The sequence below is a fragment of the Salvelinus namaycush genome, chromosome 34 (assembly GCF_016432855.1).
Source record: "Salvelinus namaycush isolate Seneca chromosome 34, SaNama_1.0, whole genome shotgun sequence".
NCBI lineage: Eukaryota > Metazoa > Chordata > Actinopteri > Salmoniformes > Salmonidae > Salvelinus > Salvelinus namaycush.
Window position 1 is genome coordinate 26,603,289 of NC_052340.1, and position 22,597 is coordinate 26,625,885.

The 22,597-nt window shown below is 42.2% G+C and overlaps 1 long non-coding RNA gene across 1 annotated transcript in view; it reads left to right on the forward strand.

Annotated features, from left to right (window-relative positions):
• Positions 1-34: 34 nt before the first annotated feature.
• The window catches only part of LOC120028331, a 28,421-nt gene continuing 5,858 nt past the window's right edge, over positions 35-22,597 (forward strand). The window contains exons 1-8 of the long non-coding RNA XR_005473428.1: positions 35-471; positions 1,005-1,172; positions 1,268-1,312; positions 1,397-1,527; positions 2,070-2,178; positions 2,684-2,765; positions 4,141-4,225; positions 20,265-22,083. This is a non-coding gene — a long non-coding RNA (uncharacterized LOC120028331). The remainder of the gene's footprint in view (positions 472-1,004; positions 1,173-1,267; positions 1,313-1,396; positions 1,528-2,069; positions 2,179-2,683; positions 2,766-4,140; positions 4,226-20,264; positions 22,084-22,597) is intronic.

Genomic DNA, 22,597 nt, shown 5'->3' on the forward strand with positions numbered 1-22,597 from the left:
CCTATATTTGCATATTTCCGTTAGGTAACGTCTACTCTGCGAAGTGCGCGTATGCAACAATGCAATTTTTTACAACTTTGGCAACGGGTAGAGTCTACAAAAATGTGTCTACTCTGTTCGTAAAATATTATAGTTTTGCGAACAGAAAAATGTTTAATCGATGAGAAAATGTGCAGAATGTCGGACAAAAGCCATCTCGTTCCATCTTCTCCCACTACCGGCTAATGGGCTTCCTCTCAAGTGGGTGGAACCGCCAAGCGGATGCTTCACATTTATACATCCGGTGAAATAGCTGTCTCATTGTTCTGTCTGTGGTAAGACTTTATGGGCAGGTCTCGAGAGTATGTAGAAAGTTATGTCCTATTTGTTTGTTTTTCCTCGTGTTTTCATGGACCTGCAAATGCATCAATAGGCAACCAGTATCCCAAATGGACCATTTAAAACTGGTTATTTAAAGATAATCTATTATAGGTAATGCTATTAAAGACCATTCTTAATGACAAAATATTATCAGATTGTTAAATATTATTACATAGAAGAGGTAGGACTACAAATGTGAGAAATGATATGCAATCAATACTTTTGATAGTCTAGTTAATACAAAGCCATTCCATATCTTTAATTTACCCCATCATGAACTTTCACCTGACCCACCTACTATGGACATTAACCTTTGTGTAGACAAACACGTAGCTTGTATGTTGCCATTTGTTATGGCTCAGTTCAGCACTCATTCCACAGTGCAACAGTGTGAACAATTGACTATGTACGTCTCACTCATATTCAAATATAGATTTGCATTCTTGTAAGACGAGGAGTAGCATGTATGTAGCGTATGCTAAAAGCTTTGTTTATTTTTCTAAATCTGTTGGGTGTGTCTTGTATGCTTGTCACAAGAATTATAAATACTTACTTACTCACCTTAGATTGCCATTGTCTAGTTCCTATGACTCCTATATAGTCTAACTTTCTGGGTTGACCAGCAGTTTGTCTTTCTCTTCCAGCCAACACCCAGAGGTAGAGAGAATGAGGGCCAACTCCTTTCAGTTCACTCTGGAGGGAGAGCCCTTTCACATCCTGGGGGGCTCTATCCACTACTTCCGTGTCCCCAGAGCCTACTGGGAGGACCGGCTGCTGAAGATGAGGGCCTGTGGGGTCAACACTCTCACCACGTAGGGAAACACAGAACACCTCATGTCCTCTTATACCACCACTCACTGCAGCTCTACTATGGAGGGATACTGAGAATGACTGCTTTATCTTTCAGATATGTGCCATGGAACCTGCATGAGCAAAAGAGAGGGATTTTAAAGTAAGGAAGACGTTTATATGATTTTGTGATAAATGTTTGATAAAGCTGTTGAGCTTTGTCTCTTCTTTTCTCTGTGTCTCTTAGGGCGTACATCAGGCTAGCAGCAGAGTTGGGGCTCTGGGTGATTCTGCGGCCAGGACCCTACATCTGTGCTGAGTGGGACTTAGGAGGGATGCCCAAGTTAGATGTTCCCAGATTTTAACATTTTAGCCCAGGTTGGTTTCAACTCCCTGTTGGATAGGTCCCCCTATATGACATCTCATCCATTTTTCCTCATCCATTTTTGTGATGCTCTTTTCCAGCGTGGTGTTATTTCCCTCATTGACTAGTCATTTATTCAATCAGCTACATTGGTGTTTACAGTCAGGTCTCTGTAAAAGAGTTACAGTCCCACATTCCTTAGTAATGTGGATAAATAGAATTATAGATCTAAGGGGGAAAACCAATATGTCTCACACACAGAGAGAATGAAAACAGTTATTTCCTGAGCTTCCACCTTCAATGAGAGTAATTTGACTGACTCTGATCATCATCTAAAATTGATTGAGGAAGGGTAATTGGTCCAGAAATGTCCCAGTACGTACCACTATGTCAACCAGATTATAGATATTTGGAAATCCATTAAACTCACACTGTTATGAAGCACATTAACAATCAATGCAGTCATTATGCATGAATGCCATCAGTGCAACCTGTATTTAAATGTAACTGCATACATTGTTGATAACATTAGAGTTAAGTATTGCTTTCTCCCTAGTTGGTTGCTGCGTGATCCAGACATGAAGTTGAGAACAACCTACCCAGGTTTCACAGAAGCAGTTGACTCCTTCTTTGATCAACTCATTCCAAGAGTTGCACCATATCAGGTAATCTTTTCTCACTTTCTCACTACTCTTCTATTAATTACACTAGGGTTTCCATTTTTCCTGTTAATTTGTGAGTGACAACAATGTGACCGCATATGGTCGTTGATTATGGCTATCAAAATACAAAAATATTCTTAAAATGTGAAGCTTGGTGTTTTATCAATCCCAAAGGCTTTGAAAATATATGCTTGACTTACTCAGGAGTCATTTGAAAGCTCTGCTCTTATTTGATTTATTATTTAAAACTCTCAGTACTCCAAGGGGGGCCCAATTATAGCAGTTCAAGTGGAGAATGAGTATTGCTCTTATGCAAAAGATGTTAAATACATGCCATACATAAAAGAGGTAAGACAGTGCAGTGCATCTGCTTTATTACACGCACACGCACACGCAAGCACACTCTGTGCATCACTTTATCTTGATTTCACTACAACTATTTGCATTTGCAATAGTAGGATATCTACTTGGAAATATGAGCATGATTGAAATGAGATCCTTGTTCTAGGCACTATTGTCCAGGGGGATTGAGGAACTGCTCCTGACCTCAGATAACCAGGATGGGCTGAAGCACGGGGGAGTGAATGGAGGTATTGTACTGACTGGACAAACAGACAGACAGCTGCACTATAGTAGAGCCTCTGGCCCATCTGACACTGCAGTCTCTGCCTGAACTGTAGTTGGTATTCTCCCATAGCACAAGGGCTCTGTCTGTGCCAAGGATAGATGTGTGTGTGCGTCAGGCCGCTGCTGTTAGGCTTCATTAGAACTGCGCCTTGATTAATTCCCTTTCCACTTGAAGCCTAAACACAAAGGAGATCGATGAGATGAGGGAATGTGCTGTTTACCTAGATACAGATTAAGCTCGGGAGAAAACAAGGCAAAAATAGGAACTGTTAAAATGCAAAGCAGTTTCCTGTGCATGGAAGTCACTGTAGCATCCCACTGGGCACACACTGGTTGACTCAACGTAGAGTACATACAGTAATTGCATAACATACACAAATAAAATACAGCATGACAGTATCCCACTGGGCTCAGACGTCAATTCGACCTCTATTCCACGTTGGTCATTTCAATGAAATGACGTTCAACCAACGTGGAATAGACGTTGAATTGAGCCCAGAGGGATTCAAGTATCTGGATGCAATTCAAGTGAGCGAATGTATTGACTTGTGTTCAGATGATCATCTACTTGTCACGTTCCTGACCTTTTTTCCTTTTTCTTGTATTTATTTAGTTGGTCAGGGCGTGAGTTGGGTGGGTTTGTCTATGTTTGATTTTCTATGTTGGGATGTTTGTGTTCGGCAGGGTATGATTCTCAATCAGAGACAGCTGTCAATCGTTGTCCCTGATTGAGAATCATACTTAGGCAGCCTGGGTTTCACATGTGTTTTGTGGGTGTTTGTCTTCCGTGTAGTCGTTGTGCCACACGGGACTGTTTGATTTTCTATTTGTTATCTTGCTTCATATAGTGTTCAGTTCGATGCTAATAAATTATGGACACTAACCACTCCGCGTCTTGGTCCGATCCTTCTCGCCTCTCCTCGTCCGAGGAGGAGGAATATGAAAGCTGTAACACTACTGATATTTATCATTAGATTTATCCAGCTCCAGCTTTGTAATTGATCAGTTATTCAGTTTCATCTGACACCTGTAGATAAAACAGAGGATATTAGCTATTTAGTCTTAATCTGTGTAATAAATTGCTTTGAACCACAGTCTTGGGATGCCTATAGTCTGGGCACAGTTTTTCAGAAGTTATCTGATCAGCAATCGGAAAGGATTACATGCATAGAAATAGCTATGCATTTAATCCTATCAGATTGCCAAAATCCAATCAGATAATAAAATAAAAAAACTGGGCCCTGATGTTCAAGGAGAAAATAGTGTGTCTACAAGGAGTAACATATATTTAGTTTATTTGTAGTTCTCTGTTGAACATTATTCTTCCCATTCTTCTAGCCCCAGAAGTTCAAGATGGTGATGGAGTATTGGTCTGGGTGGTTTGACCTCTGGGGTGACCTTCACCATGTTTTTGCTGCAGAGGGTAAGTCATATTTCCTCAAGCAGTACGATCTCTTTGCCACACCGCATGAGTCACACTCAATAGATTGGTCACATGGTGCTTAGCATATGGTCAGTTCTCCTTTGTGGTATGTTTCTGTCAGAGATGAATATGCTTTCCATGTGTGCTTGTTTCCAAGCCAAGCATCATAAACCAGAGTTGGTCTTTATTCCCCCTAAAATTCAATTATGATGCACGTAGTCAATTTCAGCTGAACCAAGCTGTCTTTTGTATACTGTTTTATACTGTGTTATGCTTTTGTACTGGCCTTCAGTGTCTAGAACAGGGCTCACCAACCCTGTTCCCGGTGAGCTACCATCCTGTAGTTTTCACTCCAACCCTAATCTAGCACACCTAATTCTAATAATTAGCTGGTTGATAATCTGAACCAGGTTAGTTACAACTGGGGTTGGAGCGAAGACATACAGGAAGGTAGCTCTCCAGGAACAGGGTTGGACACCCCTGGTCTAGAACCTTAAAAATAAATGGAAACTGCAAAGCCCCTATTGTTAACCTACTGTACATGTGTGCAACTTGTTAGATAAGAGTGACTCAGCCCCTCTCAGAAGGGAACAGTACAGTATGTGAAAGGGCCACTGACTAACCATTTAACACACACACCAATCACATACCACTGTAGCCACTGCTAGCTTTGAGATAGTTTGGCCATACTTGACAAATTACATGATGGTGAATCCTTAAAAAAAAGCTCAATTTTCAAGATCCTCTCATTAGATAATGCATCACTGCAGTAAATACTTGTCAGTCGTCACACAGCTTGGCACACAGTTGTAGATGTGTATTAATGTCATGTAGATTCTCCAGACTGTCCTTATGTTGAACAACAGCCACTGATAACTCTGGTCCTCAGGCCTGGTTTTGTCCTCCTTTCATTGCCATCAGCATCCACGTCTATCTCGCACACACAGGATGCTAATCAAGTCATGCTCTGTCAGTCCATACTTTGTTATTCATTATCCTGCTGCCCTTGATTTAAATCAGTAAAGTCAGCTGAATTTGAATGTCTAATTAAACACGTCGTTATGTTCTATGACAGGGGTTCCCAAACTTTTTCACTCGGGGGTGGGGGGGCCCTTCCAGCACTGGAAATCACCCCCCCCCCCCCCCCCCCCCCCCCCCCTGCGTGCACGCACCACATCTATTTCTATGGGCACAAGCACTGTTCATGACACAAACTGTTCACATCCCTCCTGTTGGTGGAGGGAACATTGCAGGTTTTGAGCTTATTTCCTGAAATTCTACACATTTTGTCATGGGGTTGTCGTGTCTTTGGCATCATTAAACTGAAGACTTATTTATCAAATAACTCTCTGTAATTATTATTACGCGATTAATCATGTAACTGTAATTAACTAGGAAGTCGGGGCACCAAGGAAAATATTCAGATTATAAAGTTATAATTTTCCTAATATAACTTTCAGATATTTGAATATCTGATCACTTAGTCTTCGAATTAATGAATTATTTACCTCATGTTAGTCTCATTCCAAACGTCGTAAATTGTTGGTTATCTGCACGAACCCAGTCTTCACTATGAGTCATCCATACATCAATTGTCTTAAAATATTTATTTACTAACTAAGTAATTCACAGAAATGCATAAACAAACAGTAGATAGTTACAAGGAAATGATAACGGCATTTCCCTAATGGGATAAACCGGTATCGCGGCTTGGTGGACAAAAAGGGAAGTGGGGGTCAACTGAGATGAGACACAAAGTTGATAATTATAACAATTGAAATGCTAATCTTTTGCACATGAACGCTCACTCATTCGGGAATAATTGCAATCACTATATATATTTACGCTCAGTGTGTCGTCGGGATCTCTGTTGAAAAGTTTGTTTCTGTTGGAGAGTTTGTCCGCCCTCTCTGTCTCTGTCGTGGTTAGAATGGATAGTTCAGAGTGACATTCATTCATGTCGTTATAGAATATATGTTTCGGCGGTTGTCGGTCTTCGCGTTCAATGATACCGAATTCCTAGCTGCAGACTAGTAATTAATATCAAAGACTTGTTTTTATTCTGTCGGTATCGATAGTCTAAGAGTTTAACCACGTGGTGTGGTTAAAAGATTCAGCCATCTACTCAAACCTTAGGTTTATGGTCTCCTCTCAAACCTTGGCCCTCTCGTAAGCTGGTCTCGTGGTAGAAAACCCGTGTGGGGGTTTTATTCGGAAGAGCAGAAAAGGGCCTGTCCCAGGACGCAAGACCATAACTGTGCTCATGGGCGGGCCTCTGATTTAGTTAAACTCCAAAGGGAAATGGAGTTTCCTTCATTAAACAGTCAAAAATCACATTACACAATTTCACAAACAGTATCTTCCTCACTCATTCATCTTATACAACAATTAGATGTAAGCCTCATATCTGAGGCTATTGTATAAACAGCATTATGGTAATGTGGCCGTATTGTCTCCCATGAGTTTCACAAAATTGTACCAACCGGACCAGTTCGTAGCTGGATTCTTCACCGATCTTTTATACGTTCTCCAGAACGTAATTTCCTCCACCTCACAGAACTGTTCGGACCTCCAGTTCTGTGGGGTGGAAGAAATTCCTTTGTTCTCTCTATGAAAACTCACTCTCTCTCTATATTGTGGCCATGAGGAGATAATCTCCTCCAGGAATTTACGACCTGAGGTCGCAGCAGCCTGGGTGTAGGAGACAGAGAGAGGGGGATGGTGCTCGCTGTACCCAAAGAGGGCAACGTCATGACAGGGTGTAAAGAACATTTATCAGTTTTTAACACACTTTTTAAAAATGTTTTACCCAATTTCGAATTTGCACCTTGTGCATTCTAGTATTATGACTTTCAAGAGTAAGTTTAAAGCCGGACTGAGTTCCTTAACAAAACACGCCCAACAGTTTGGGAACCACTGTTCTATGCAATATGTGTAGCTAATCAGTATGGTGAAGGAGGTGATTTTGAATGGGGATCTGGTTGTCCCTACAATGAGTTATAGTTAAATGTAATAAGGTGTGGCAGGGTTTTATTCCATATTGCAATTGAACTGAATTTACTGGCAATAGGATGCTTGGAACGAGGTCGGTTGCTTGTCAAATGTTATCATACTTTTTGTTTTACATTGGGCTACCTGCCACAGCTCTTGTATATAGAGGTAGAGTTTATAGCAATGGATATGATAAAGCTCTTACTCTGTCTCTATACCCACCAGTAGTGAGTTCTCATTTGTTACCCTCTGTTTGGCAGACATGGTTGCTATTGTGACGGAAATCCTGAAAGAGGATGCATCAATCAATCTCTACATGTTCCACGGAGGAACAAATTTTGGCTTCATGAACGGGGCCTTTGCAATTGCCACACCCATGCCTAAGCCAATGGTAACAAGCTATGGTACATTCTATTTGCATCTTTATATTACTTGCTGTCCACTTGTTTTATAATCAATGTGTTCTCATAGTTGACCTTGTTATTTCGCTTTATTGAAACATAACTCTGATAAGGACTTTACACCAGCCAGTTATACAAGCAGGGTTACAGTAATATACTGTCACTGTACTGTTAGTAAAGGCCAGTAGATGGTGCTGTCACTCCTCCACAGTGCTTGACCTCAGGCTGCATTTTAACACTCACTGCATAATTAATTTATCAGCTAATAAAATGCATGGGAAATGTAAATGAAAGATGGCATGATGGGTTTTATATCCTCTTTGCGACTGTTGACACTGTAATGACCTTGCTCCTCAGAGGAGAATGACGTTGATGTCAAACATTAGTAACAGTGGCACATTGGCACCTGCTCTTTGACCTTCAAGTTTAACAGTAGTCTCTATTTACATTTTATTTCCTCGACTGCCTCTTGCCTCCATCCAAACTCCTGCAGCCGCATATGTCAAGATAACCACAAAATATGTCTCCTGCTGGCTTGAGATGTTTGATTGGAGCAGAGAGAAACTCATCGGACACGGGAGGAGGTATCCCCGCCTCTCGCTCCTCGTGCCGTTCTGATAGTGGCATTATCTTTTCAGATTACGATGCTCCATTATCTGAGGCAGGGGATTACACCACCAAGTACACTCTTCTGAGGAATGTATTGAGCCGCTACCACAGTGAGTGTTGCCGTGAGGGGCTCTTCTTTGTATCGTTCTCCAAAGTCACTTAGTAAGGCCCTATGGGGAACATTGAGTCTGTCTTGCCCAATCAGAGATGAGTATGTGTGAGATTGATGCTGGGTTTGGTGGACCCCCCCGAGGACTATAGTACAGTAAGAATAGGAGGGGGCATCAGATTAACGGTTTAGGAACATCTCCCACCCATCAAACATACAGTCAGAACAATTTTACACGTATCCAGCCTAGGCTCCCGGTAAACTAAGATCTTCAGGGCTATCTTAACGCGTTTCATCCTTACATTGTGTAGTATGTAGAACAATGAGCATTGGCCTGGATGAGAGCAAGCACTAAAGCGTAGGAGAGTGCCTATGTTCTATTCAGCACCACATATACATTACCTAATACTGTATTTAGATCCTACTTGATATTTGCTGTTTGGCTCTCAGCTCATGCGTCATGCATACCCTGTGTAAGTAAGCAGCCTTACACGAGCCATGGCTTTTGCGAGCCGGCATGGCTCAACAGGAGCCTATCTCCTGTTTCTATAGCATCAGGGACCTGAATGTACAAGTACACCTAATTCTGTATTTAGAACCTACTTGATATCTGCTATTGTTTGGCTCTCATCTCATATGAGTTTTGTGAGGAATGCGTAACCTGTGGTCACAGACTAAAACATTGTCTATAATAATTGTCCATGAATAGAAGGAGAATACTTTCAATTGAATATCTAACACTTGGTTTAATAACAACATGAAATAGTCTTGTTCTTCAAAAAGGACATAGATGCTGTCGGAGCAAATCAAACTTTATTTGTCACATGCGCCGAATACAACAAGCGTAGACCTTACTGTGAGATGCTTACTTACAAGCCCTTAACCAACAGTGCAGTTCAAGAAGAGTTAAGAAAATATTTACCAAATAAACTAAAGTAAAAAATATATAAAAAGTAACACAATAATATAACAATAACGAGGCTATAAACAGGGGGTACCGATACCGAGTCAGTGTGCGGGGGTACAGGTGAAGTGACTATGCATAGATAATAAACAGCGAGGAGCAGCAGTGTACAAAACAAATGGAGGCGGGCGGGGTCAATGTAATAGTCCGGTGGCATTTTGATTAATTGTTCAGCAGTCTTATAGCTTGGGGGTAGAAGCTGTTAAGGAGCCTTTTGGTCCTAGACTTGGTGCTCCGGTACCGCTTGCCGTGCGGTAGCAGATAAAACAGTCTATGACTTGGGTGACTGGGGAATAGGTGTTGTCGTGCCCTCTTCACGAGTGTCTTGGTGTGTTTTGGACTATGATAGTTTGATGATGTGGACACCAAGGAACTTAACTCTCGACCTGCTCCACTACAGCCCCGTTGATGTTATTGTGGGCCTGTTCGGCCTGCCTTTTCCTGTAGTCCACGATCAGCTCCTTTGTCTTGCTCACATTGAGGGAGAGGTTGTTGTCCTGGCACCACACTGCCAGGTCTCTGACCTCCTCCCTATAGGTTGTCTCATCGTTGTCGGTGATCAGGCCTACCACTGTTCTCTTTGCAAACTTAATGATAGTATTGAAGTCGTGTTTGGCCACACAGTTGTGGATGAACAGGGAGTACAGGAGGGGACTAAGCATACACCCTTGAGGGGCCCCAGTATTGAGGATCAGCGTGGCAGAGGTGTTGTTGCCTACCCATACCACTTGGGGGAAGCCTGTCAGGAAGTCCAGGATCCAGTTGCAGAGGGAGGTGTTTAGTCCCAGGGTCCTTAGCTTAGTGATGATCTTCGTGGGCACTATAGTGTTGAACGCTGAGCTGTAGTCAATGAACAGCATTCTCACATAGGTGTTCCTTTTGTCCAGGTGGGAAAGGGCAGTGTGGCGTGCGATTGAGATTGCGTCATCTGTGGATCTGTTGGGGCGGTATTTGAATTGGAGTGGGTCTAGGACATCCGGGAGGATGCTGTTGATGTGAGCCATGACCAGCCTTTCAAATCAAATTGTATTTGTCACATACACATGGTTAGCAGATGTTAATGCGAGTGTAGCGAAATGCTTGTGCTTCTAGTTTCCGACAATGCAGTAATAACCAACGAGTAATCTAACCTAACAATTCCACAACTACTACCTTATACACACAAGTGTAAAGGGATAAAGAATATGTACATAAATATATATGAATGAGTGATGGTACAGAACGGCATAGGCAAGATGCAGTAGATGGTATAGAGTACAGTATATACATATGAGATGAGTAATGTAGGGTATATAAACATAAAGTGGCATAGTTTAAAGTGGCTTGTGATACATGTATTACATAAAGATGGCAAGATGCAGTAGATGATATAGAGTACAGTATATACATATACATATGAGAGGAGTAATGTAGGGTATGTAAACATTATATTAAGTGGCATTGTTTGAAGTGGCTAGTGATACATTTTTACATACATTTCCATCAATTCCCATTATTAAAGTGGCTGGAGTTGAGTCAGTATGTAACGGAATTCCTCCTCCTCTTCATACGAAGAGGAGGAGTAGTGATTCGACCAAAATGCAGCGTGGTTATGTGACATAATGATTTATTAAACAAGACGAAGACGAAACGAAATACACTTGATAAACTACAAAACAAATAAACGATGTAGACAGACCTGGACACGAACTTACATATAACGTGAAGAACGCATGAACAGGAAACAGACTACATACAAAACGAACGAACGAACGATACCGAAACAGTCCCGTGTGGCGTAACATACAGACACTGACACAGGAGACAACCACCCACAAACAAACAATGTGACACCACCTACCTTAATATGATTCTCAATCAGAGGAGATGAAAACCACCTGCCTCTAATTGAGAACCATATCAGGTACCCATTAAACCAACATAGAAACACAAAACATAGATTGCCCACCCAAACTCACGTCCTGACCAACTAACACATACAAAACTAACAGAAAACAGGTCAGGAACGTGACACAGTATGTTGGCAGCGGCCACTAAATGTTAGTGGTGGCTGTTTATATAATATAATATAATTTCATGAAATCACAAGTCCAATACAGCAAATGAAAGATAAACATCTTGTGAATCCAGCCAACATGTCCGATTTTTTAAATGTTTTACAGCAAAAACACAACATATATTTATGTTAGCTCACCACCATATCCCAAAAAACACAGCCATTTTTTCACAGCAAAGATAGCTTTCACAAAACCCACAAATAGAGATAAAATTAATCACTAACCTTTGAACAACTTCATCAGATGAGTCATATGACATCATGTTATACAATACATTTATGTTTTGTTCGATTATGTGCGTATTTATAGCCACAAATCATGGTTTTACATTGGCGCCATGTTCAGAAATGGCTCCAAAATAGCCAGAATAATTACAGAGAGCAACGTGAAATACAGAAATACTCATCATAAAGCTTTGATGAAAAATACATGTTGTACATATAATTGTTGTACATATAAAAAGATACACTGGTTCTTAATGCAACTGCTGTGTTAGATTTAAAAAAATAACTTTAGTAAAAAGCACAGCATGCAATAATCTGAGACAGCGCTCAGCCATTCTCCGCCATGTTGGAGTCAACAGAAATACGAAATTACATCATAAATATTCCCTTACCTTTGATGATCTTTCATCAGAATGCAGTGCCAGGAATCCTAGTTCCACAATAAATCGTTTTTTTGTTATATAATGTCCATTACTTCTGTCGAATTAGCAACTTTGGCTAGCATGTGTAGTACATGTGTCCATAGAACTTTACGCTAATGAACGAAAACTTCAAAAAGTGATATTACAAATCGAATAAACTGGTCGAACTCAGTTGAGAATCAATCTTCAGGATGTTTTTCTCATATATATCCAATAACGTCCCAGACGGAGCATTTCTTCATGTCTATATAACGCATTGCAGACAAGGACATGACATTCCCAGTGTGCGTGGCAAGGACTGGCAATATGCCTGACCTGTCACTCCAAAGGCTCTCATTCGGTCCCACATCAGGCTAGACGCTTCATTCCACGTTCTACTGCCTGGTGACATCTAGTGGAAGGCGTATGAAGTGCATACAGATCCATAAATATAAGGCATTTGAATAGGCGATGCCTTTCACAGTGACCCATTTCAGAATTTTCACTTCCTGTTTGGAAGTTTGCCTGCCATATGAGTTCTGTTTTACTCACAGATATAATTCAAACAGTTTTAGAAACTTCAGAGTGTTTTCTATCCAATAGTAATAATAATATGCATATCATATGATCTAGGACAGAGTACGAGGCCGTTTAATTTGGGCACCAATTAATCCAAAAGTGAAAATGTCGCCCCCTATCCCTAAGAAGTTTTAACAGTCTGATGGCCTTGAGATAGAAGCTGTTTTTCAGTCTCTCGGTCCCTGCTTTGATGCACCTGTACTGACCTCGCCTTCTGGATGATAGCGGGGTGAACAGGCAGTGGCTCGGGTGGTTGTTGTCCTTGATGATCTTTATGGCCTTCCTGTGACATCGGGTGGTGTAGGTGTCCTGGAGGCAGGTACTTTGCCCCCGGTGATGCGTTGTGCAGACCTCACTACCCTCTGGAGAGCCTTACAGTTGTGGGCGGAGCAGTTGCCGTACCAGGCGGTGATACAGCCCGACAGGATGCTCTCGATTGTGCATCTGTAGAAGAGTGCTTTTGGTGACAAGCCGAATTTCTTCAGCCTTCTGAGGTTGAAGAGGCGCTGCTGCGCCTTCTTCACAACGCTGTCTGTGTGGGTGGACCAATTCAGTTTGTCCGTGATGTGTACACCGAGGAACTTAAAACGTACTACCCTCTCCACTACTGTCCCGTCGATGTGGATAGGGGGGTGCTCCCTCTGCTGTTTCCGGAAGTCCACAATCACCTCCTTTGTTTTGTTGACGTTGAGTGTGAAGTTATTTTCCTGACACCACACTCCGAGGGCCCTCACCTCCTCCCTGTAGGCTGTCTCGTCGTTGTTGGTAATCAAGCCTACCACTGTAGTGTCGTCCGCAAACTTGATGATTGAGTTGGAGGCGTGCATGGCCACGCAGTCGTGGGTGAACAGGGAGTACAGGAGAGGTCTCAGAACGCACCCTTGTGGGGCCCCAGTGTTGAGGATCAGCGGGGTGGAGATGTTGTTACCTACCCTCACCACCTGGGGGCGGCCCGTCAGGAAGTCCAGTACCCAGTTGCACAGGGCGGGGTCGAGACCCAGGGTCTCGAGCTTGATGACGAGTTTGGAGGGTACTATGGTGTTAAATGCTGAGCTGTAGTCGATGAACAGCATTCTCACATAGGTATTCCTCTTGTCCAGATGGGTTAGGGCAGTGTGCAGTGTGGTTGCGATTGCGTCGTCTGTGGACCTATTGGGTCGGTAAGCAAATTGGAGTGGGTCTAGGGTGTCAGGTAGGGTGGAGGTGATATGGTCCTTGACTAGTCTCTCAAAGCACTTCATGATGACGGAAGTGAGTGCTACGGGGCGGTAGTTGTTTAGCTCAGTTACCTTCGTTTTCTTGGGAACAGGAACAATGGTGGCCCTCTTGAAGCATGTGGGAACAGCAGACTGGGATAAGGATTGATTGAATATGTCCGTAAACACACCAGCCAGCTGGTCTGCACATGCTCTGAGGACGCGGCTGGGAATGCTGTCTGGGCCTGCAGCCTTGCGAGGGTTAACATGTTTAAATGTTTTACTCACCTCGGCTGCAGTGAAGGAGAGCCCGCAGGTTTTGGTAGCGGGCCGTGTCAGTGGCACTGTATTGTCCTCAAAGCGAGCAAAAAAGTTATTTAGTCTATCTGGGAGCAAGGCATCCTTGTCCGCGACGGGGCTGGTTTTCTTTTTGTAATCCGTGATTGACTGTAGACCCTGCCACATACCTCTTGTGTCTGAGCTGTTGAATTGCGACTCTACTTTGTCTCTATACTGGCACTTAGCTTGTTTGATTGCCTTGCGGAGGGAATAGCTACACTGTTTGTATTCGGTCATGTTTCCGGTCACCTTGCCCTGGTTAAAAGCAGTGGTTCGCGCTTTCAGTTTCACGCGAATGCTGCCATCAATCCACGGTTTCTGGTTTGGGAATGTTTTATTCGTTGCTGTGGGTATTACGTCGCCGATGCACTTTCTAATGAACTCGCTCACCGAATCAGCGTATTCGTCAATGTTGTTGTTGGACGCAATGCGGAACATATCCCAATCCACGTGATCGAAGCAGTCTTGAAGCGTGGAATCAGATTGGTCGGACCAGCGTTGAACAGACCTGAGCGCGGGAGCTTGTTGTTTTAGTTTCTGTTTGTAGGCTGGAAGCAACAAAATGGAGTCGTGGTCAGCTTTTCCGAAAGGAGGGCGGGGGAGGGCCTTATATGCGTCGCGGAAATTAGAATAACAATGATCCAGGGTTTTACCAGCCCTGGTAGCACAATCGATATGCTGATAGAATTTAGGGAGTTTTTGTTTTCAGATTAGCCTTGTTAAAATCCCCAGCTACGGTGAATGCAGCCTCAGGGTGTGTGGTTTCCAGTTTATATAGAGTCAGATAAAGTTCGTTCAGGGCCATCGATGTGTCTGCTTGGGGGGGAATATATACGGCTGTGATTATAATCGAAGAGAATTCCCTTGGTAGATAATGCGGTCGACATTTGATTGTGAGGAATTCTAAGTCAGGTGAACAGAAGGACTTGAGTTCCTGTATGCTGTTATGATCACACCACGTCTCGTTAATCATAAGGCATACCCCCCCGCCCCTCTTCTTACCAGAAAGATGTTTGTTTCTGTCGGCGCGATGCATGAAGAAACCAGCTGGCTGCACCGACTCCGTTAGCATCTCTCGAGTGAGCCATGTTTCCGTGAAGCAAAGAACGTTACAGTCTCTGATGTCTCTCTGGAATGCTACCCTTGCTCGGATTTCATCAACCTTGTTGTCAAGAGACTGGACATTGGCGAGTAGTATGCTAGGGAGTGGAGCGCGATGTGCCCGTCTCCGAAGCCTGACCAGAAGACCGCTTCGTTTGCCCCTTTTATGGCGTTGTTGTTTAGGGTCGCCGGCTGGGATCCGATCCATTGTACTGGGTGGAAGGCAAAACACAGGATCCGCTTCGGGAGAGTCATATTCCTGGTCGTAATGATAGTGAGTTGACGTTGCTCTTATATTCAGTAGTTCCTCCCGACTGTATGTAATGAAACCTAAGATTACCTGGGGTACCAATGTAAGAAATAACACGTAAAAAAACATAATACTGCATAGTTTCAAAGCACTTAATGGCTACCGACGTGAGTGCTACGGGGCGGTAATCATTTAAGCATGTTACCTTCGCTTCCTTGGGCACAGTGACTATGGTGGTCTGCTTGAAACATGTAGGTATTAGACTCGGTCAGGGAGAGGTTGAAAATGTCAGTGAAGACACTTGCCAGTTGGTCAGCGCATGCTTTGAGTACACATTCTGGTAATACATCTGGCCCCGCGGCTTTGTGAATGTTGACCTGTTTAAAGGTCTTGCTCACATCGGCTATCGAGAGCGTTATCATACAGTCATCCAGAACAGCTGGTGCTCTCGTGCATGCTTCAGTGTTGCTTGCCTTGAAGCGGGCATAAAAGGCATTTAGCTCATATGGTAGGCTCGCGTCACTGGGCAGCTCGCGTCTGGGTTTCCCTTTGTAGTCCGTAATAGTTTTCAAGCCCTGCCACATCCGACGAGCGTCAGAGCCTGTGTAGTAGGATTCAATCTAAATCCTGTATTGACGCTTTGCCTGTTTGATGGTTCGTCTAAGGGCATAGCGGGATTTCTTATAAGCATCCGGATTAGTGTCCCGCTTTCAGCTCTAGCCTTTAGCTCGATGCCTGTATTCCATGGCTTCTGGTTGGGATATGTACGTACGGTCACTGTGGGGACGACGTCATCGATGCATGTATTGATGAAGCCGATAACTGGGGTGGTATACTCCTCAATGCCATTGGATGAATCCCGGAACATATTCCAGTCTGTGCTACCAAAACAGTCCTGTAGCGTAATATCCGCGTCATCTGACCACTTCCATATTGAGCGAGTCACTGGTACTTCCTGCTTTTAGTTTTTGCTTGTAAGCAGGAATCAGGAGGCTAGAATTACGGTTAGATTTGCCAAATGGAGGGCGGGGGAGAGCTTTGTACACGTTTCTGTGTGTGGAGTAAAGGTGGTCTAGAGTTTAATTTTTTTCTCTGGTTGCATATGTGACAAGCTGGTAAAAATTTGGTAAACCTTATTTTAAGTTTGCCTGCATTAAAGTCCCCGGCCACTAGGAGCGCCACTTCTGGATGAGCATTTTCTTGTTTTGGCCTTATACAGCTCGATGAGTGTGGTCTTAGTGCCAGCATCGGTCTGTGGGGGTAAATAGACTGCTACGAATAATATAGATGAGAACTCTCTTGGTAGATCGTGTGGTCTACAGCTTATCATATGGTACTCTACCTCAGGTGAGCAATACCTTGAGACTTCTTTAATATTTGACAGAGCAGTGGTTAAAAGCCAAGGTAATAAGATTTGATTATGCATGTGGCAGGCAGTCCAAATTGCACAACATTCTTTAAATTTAGCTAAATCTTAATACACTTTTCCCAAAATACCAATCCACTGTAGAATCCAATAACATGAATGTTTCAAGTTTATATAACTGCAGCTGAAGATAACTTTGTCAGGCAGCTCACACAATATCAAACAACAACAAGAGTGTGAAACTACAATTTGCTCCATAAAAATACTCTGCTTGTAAACACAGAATGCCATTTCAGGGCTAGGTGATTTCTGCCACCCATTATCCACTTTTGAACATATTGGGAGGGGAGCACTTTCCACCAGTAACCCCGAGTGGCTGCAGGTTTCTCAGTGCTTCAACACCTTAAAGAGTGCTGGAGATCTCTTAGAAAGCAGCAACAATCACCTCAAACAGTTGGAAAAGGGAGGATGGGTATGATTGTGTGATGTACTACCAGCTGCTGTCAAGCTCAGATGCTTTCCCAGAAATGATCTTAAAAGTATGGGTTATTTCCTGAGTCACAGATGTTTTCCACTTCTGTATTGATCTGGAGTTGTCATTTGTCACATACCACTTTTATGCAGAGGTCAAAATGATCATATGAAATGATTATGTTGTGACAAAAATAAATAGATGCAATTGTCTTGTAACTGATCATATATATTGTTACCTAGCAACCGCTCAGTCTGAATAAACAGTTCATTTTCAATATATAGCTAACAGTTAGGGGCTCTATTTTAACAAACCTAAGGCAATGGTAAATCTAAGGGTAGGCGGTAGCGCTATAGGTTCAGTGGTATTTTTGCTATTTTCACTATTACTATTATTGGCACAGTTGCTGGCGTTGGCGCGAATGGGCTGAGTTTTGATGATTAAATAAGTTGTGTGTGTGTGTTGAGGCTTTGGCCCATTACTGGCCAATCAGAACGTGCTCCATGGGGAAATATGTGGTTGCTTCAAGTTGCATATCTACGGTATTTTATGTATTACCTTGGAATCAATTCCAATGTTAGTCCGTTATAGTTTGTTAAATGGCTTACAGAAACGAAATAACAAAATGTAGACCTATCTTTGCTAAATACGTTAATTAACTTGAACCCATTTGCAGTACACATTGTTCTAAGTAATTGCATGGCTTCAGTAGCATTCACACTGATATAGAGGCTAGGCCTACTGTACATTGCATTTTGTCTGAGCATGGACATGCCAAACATTGTCAATAAGCAAGATTAATTTAATTATTTATTAGGCCTAAAAAGAGAACGAATAATTCGAATCAAATTCTAAACAAAACAACAAGTTGTTATCAATAGATACACTTAAAGGCAACATAATGTCTCCCTGTGGGCATATAATATTAAAACAACGCATTCTATGGAGAGTTTTACGCACATCCAAACTTTTCACAGGAGCTGGACAAAGATCCAATATAAAGAGAAAGGGGGAATGTCCACTCACCGTTAAACTGCCTCCAAATAGGCTTATTATTTATGAACATAATCGAAACCATTTTACAGATCACATCGCGTTCACACATATCCAGAAGTTGCATTGCATGCGCGCTACGGTAACCATAAAACCAGGAAGGTGAATCCTTCTAATAAGATTGTTTGTTTTTCGTAACATTTTATTACAACTAATCTTTTTTATTTTAACAACAATAAATAAATACATGTAAAATGAATTGATATCATAAAATCACCAGGATAAAACGACACTCATTGCTGTTGAACCAGCAGTTATAGTAGTCCTAAGGGAGGGCTTGGGTTTTGAACATACTGTATGAAACGGACAACAAACAATTGTTACATGTTACAGATAACTTCTAAATACGCGTTTCACCGGTATTTACCTGAGGTTCTCATCTCTCGTTTCCTGATGGGCATGAAAAGTAGCCTACATGGAGGGGGTTTTACGCATGTCCAAAACGGGACCTGCATGGCTAAAATAATGTGGGCCTGCCTACAATGCATAGATAAAAAGGGAATGTCAGCTCAGTGTTTTACTCCTCTCAAACTTTATATTTTAATAATGCTTTGGTGATTAAGATTTTTTTCCAAGTGGTCTCAGGAGCCAAACCCTTTATCGACAGGCGAAGTAGTCAACTGTCGATAAAGGGTTTGGAAAAAAAGCCTTAATTGAGAAGAGGGGAAGCTATGCTTGGTTTTTACCCAAATAAAACTAAATAGCGAAAAAGCATGAGTTTTTATGTTTCTAAATACTGTACGAAGTATACAGGCACCAAAAACACATTCGACTACTCTTGTTCCATGCGCATATAGGCAGTGTGCGTCACGGCTGGACAGGCTGCGTTCCGCTGTCAATTCATGCCATAACCATCTGCATTACAACTAAAATCTGCTTTGGGTTGATTGTAAATATCCCTACCAGCGGTGCCTGAAATTTGCACTTTTGATCATGTTTTAAGGACACGCCTAAATGATTCCCACCCCTCCCATCTGAGTGCTAGCTTGCTGATATAAGAGGGGTAAATTGCCGAACCTTGCGTTAGGGCTGGAAAATGCTATTGCACCAGATTCTACATCAAATAAAATTGATTTATATAGCCCTTCTTAGATCAGCTGATATCTCAAAATGCTGTACAGAAACCCAGCCTAAAACCCCAAAACAGCAAGCAATGCAGGTGTAGAAGCACAGTGGCTAGGAAAAACTCCCTAGAAAGGCCAAAACCTAGGAAGATACCAGGCTATGAGGGGTGGCCAGTCCTCTTCTGGCTGTGCCGGGTGGAGATTATAACAGAACATGGCCAAGATGTTCAAATGTTCATAAATGACCAGCATGGTCAAATAATAATAATTACAGTAGTTGTCGAGGGTGCAACAGGTCAGCACCGACGAACATGAGGAACTTGCTAACTACGGTGCTTTTGACACTAGTGGCGCTTTAATGCCAGCCAAAAATAGAGCCCTTGGAGTGCATTGATGTTCCTAAAACCCTCTGCTCATGTTGGTAAGCTCAAATGTCCCATTTCTGTCTCAGTCCCCCAAGAGACTCCTTCTCCCCCCAAGTTCTATATCTGACTGTGTGTCTCAGCTGCAGGGGCGCAGTATGTGTGTGTGTGGGAGGGGGGGGGGGGGGGGGGGGGGGCCTTGTGACTGTGACTGACAGGGGCCCTACAAAATTATTAGAACAATATTAAATTATTAACCTATTATCATTAATATAATATTTTATTTACAATGTACTATTTTCTTGTTTTTGGCAAAAAGTAAACATCCAGAGAGCCTCTGTATTGGTCCATAGTGAAATAGGCTACTTTTGCGCCCTAACATTAGTACCTGAATATCTTCACAGAAAATTCTGAGTGTTTTTAGTTGGCATTTAATCAATGCAGGCAAACTTTTAGCAAGCTATTCCTACTAAATCAGTTGTCCCTGCCTGGTGCCAACAGATGCAGCTTCAGGCTCAGCAGCCCTGTCTCCCCATCCCCATACCTCTGAACCAGCCCTACTTCCAACTGAAGGAGGTGAGCAGCATTGTGTTGAATGACATGTCAGTTTGCATAATTGCAGGTACTGCAATGCATTGAGGACAGGAATGTGATTCTCCAGTCAGGAAAAATCTCACTTGACACAGAGGCAGCCAATATTAGAGACTTAAAGGAAGAGATGCAGGCTCTTAGAGATGGATGGGAGTCTCTCCTGTCTGAGGCAACACTGATTGCTACGCAAATGGATGTTCCACCTCAATTTAGCAAGGAACACAGCCGCCAGAGGAAAAGGAAGAGATTCCATGATGAGACCTCTGAAGAGGAGACAGCTCAGGACAGTGCAGCAACGGTGTTTCGGAACAGTGTTTTTTACTGCTATGGACAACATAAGTGACTTGGACACTAGGTTCCACACCACTGTAAAAATTGTTGAAGAATTTTCTGTTCTGAAAGTTGGGCAGATTAGTGAGGATAAAGTCCCTTCTGTGTGCCAAACACTGATCATGAAGTATTCCAGAGATCTTACACCTGAGTTTCAAAATGAAGTAAGACACCTGAACACTGTATGCTGCAACTTTCCCCCCTAACTTGTCCCCTCTTGGTCTCCTGAATGCAATTTGTAAGATGCAGCTGCAAAGCATTTTTGGAGAAGTGTGCATTGCTTTACTTATATTTTGCACACTGCCTGTGACTGCTGGTGGCGAGAGAACTTTCAGTAAGCTTAAACTGGAACTATTTGAGGTCCAGTATGTCCAAGGACAGGCTTTGCGGTCCATTGAAAGTCAGTTAGCTAGAAAGCTGGACTTCAAAGACTTGATCAGTGACGTTGCTAGCAAGAAGGCTTGGCGCTGGGCTCTTGGTGAGTAAGGCTGAGCAAGGCCCAGTGATAAATGTTAAATGGCATGGCTATGGATATTGGATCACTACACATATGATGCCCACAGGCTGAGAACAAGATATATCTCAAAGTAATGGCTGGATTGCCATAACAATTGTTGTGCACAATCAAGACCCCAAGTGGAAGACACCTATTGATTTGGTGACCACTTGACCTTTCCTCTAGCGCCACCATCAGGCCTTTTCATTTCCATTTCGTTTTCAATTTCCACTTTTACAGCTGCTTATTTTCTAGTTGGTATGTATACTTAGTTTAAAAATCTGCTGCTGATTTAATTTTGTTTGTTATATCATTCTATAGATGATTAATGTTAATTTATTTTAATTGAGGAGTTTAATATATATTTAAGTTATATTTGTTTTAAGTTATTCATTATTAAGAGAATTTTAAGTCATTCATGTTAAGAGAATTTTCAATTCAAGAATTTTACCATTACAATTACAATTAGACTGTAAAAGGCCTTTAGCACATTTCTTATAGAGGTTATCAGTCTTGCATCAAATAGTGAATTCCACTGTATGCAGAATGTTGCATGCATGTCTGCACAGTGTTATATTTTCACAGCTCACTGTCAGTAAATATCATACAGTAAATATTGGACTACAAGAGAGTTGCAAGCCTGCAAAGGTAGTTATTTAAAGCTTTGAATGGGTCGATTGGGTTCTGGAGGTGTGTGGTTACAGCAATTGCGCAGGGTTGGTGTGGCCTGTTGTGGTGTGGCCCAATGTGATATATTTTCAAGGGGCCCAAAATCCCTGGCGGCGCCCCTGCTCAGGTGAGAAGCTTCCTGAGGTTTCCTCTCTCCAGGCCAGGAGAGTGTATGAGCCTGTCATCATTCAGCAGCATCTGTCACTATGGGAGAGCGTGCAGTTTACTGAGAAGGTGAGCCGCTAGAATTGGTTGTATACTGTATCACTAGAATTGGTTGTATACTGTATCCCTAGACCTTACATGCTCTCTTCATTTTTTATTTTGTGGGCAGATGCAGCAGCACGTCTGGTACTTGCTTAAACCATTAATTATTCACTAGCCGCTGCTGTAATTTGCTCCCTTCTGAGACAACAATTATTTTCACAACATCTAGATCCAGACACACTTGTAGAATTTTTTTATTTCAGATTTATGGTAATTGGCTGTCTAAAAATAGAGCTTGACCTTTATATTAAATATACAGTGCCTTCAGAAAGTATTCATACCCTTTGACTTATTCCACATTTTGTTGTGTTACAGCCTGAATTCCAAATTGATTTAAATATATTGTTTATCTCACCCATCTACACACAAGAACCCATAATGAGTTGTGTGTAGATGGGTGAGAAAATAGTTTTTAGAAATTTTTGCAAATTTATTGAAAATGTAATTTATCAAATTTGCATAAGTATTCAGATGAGTTACA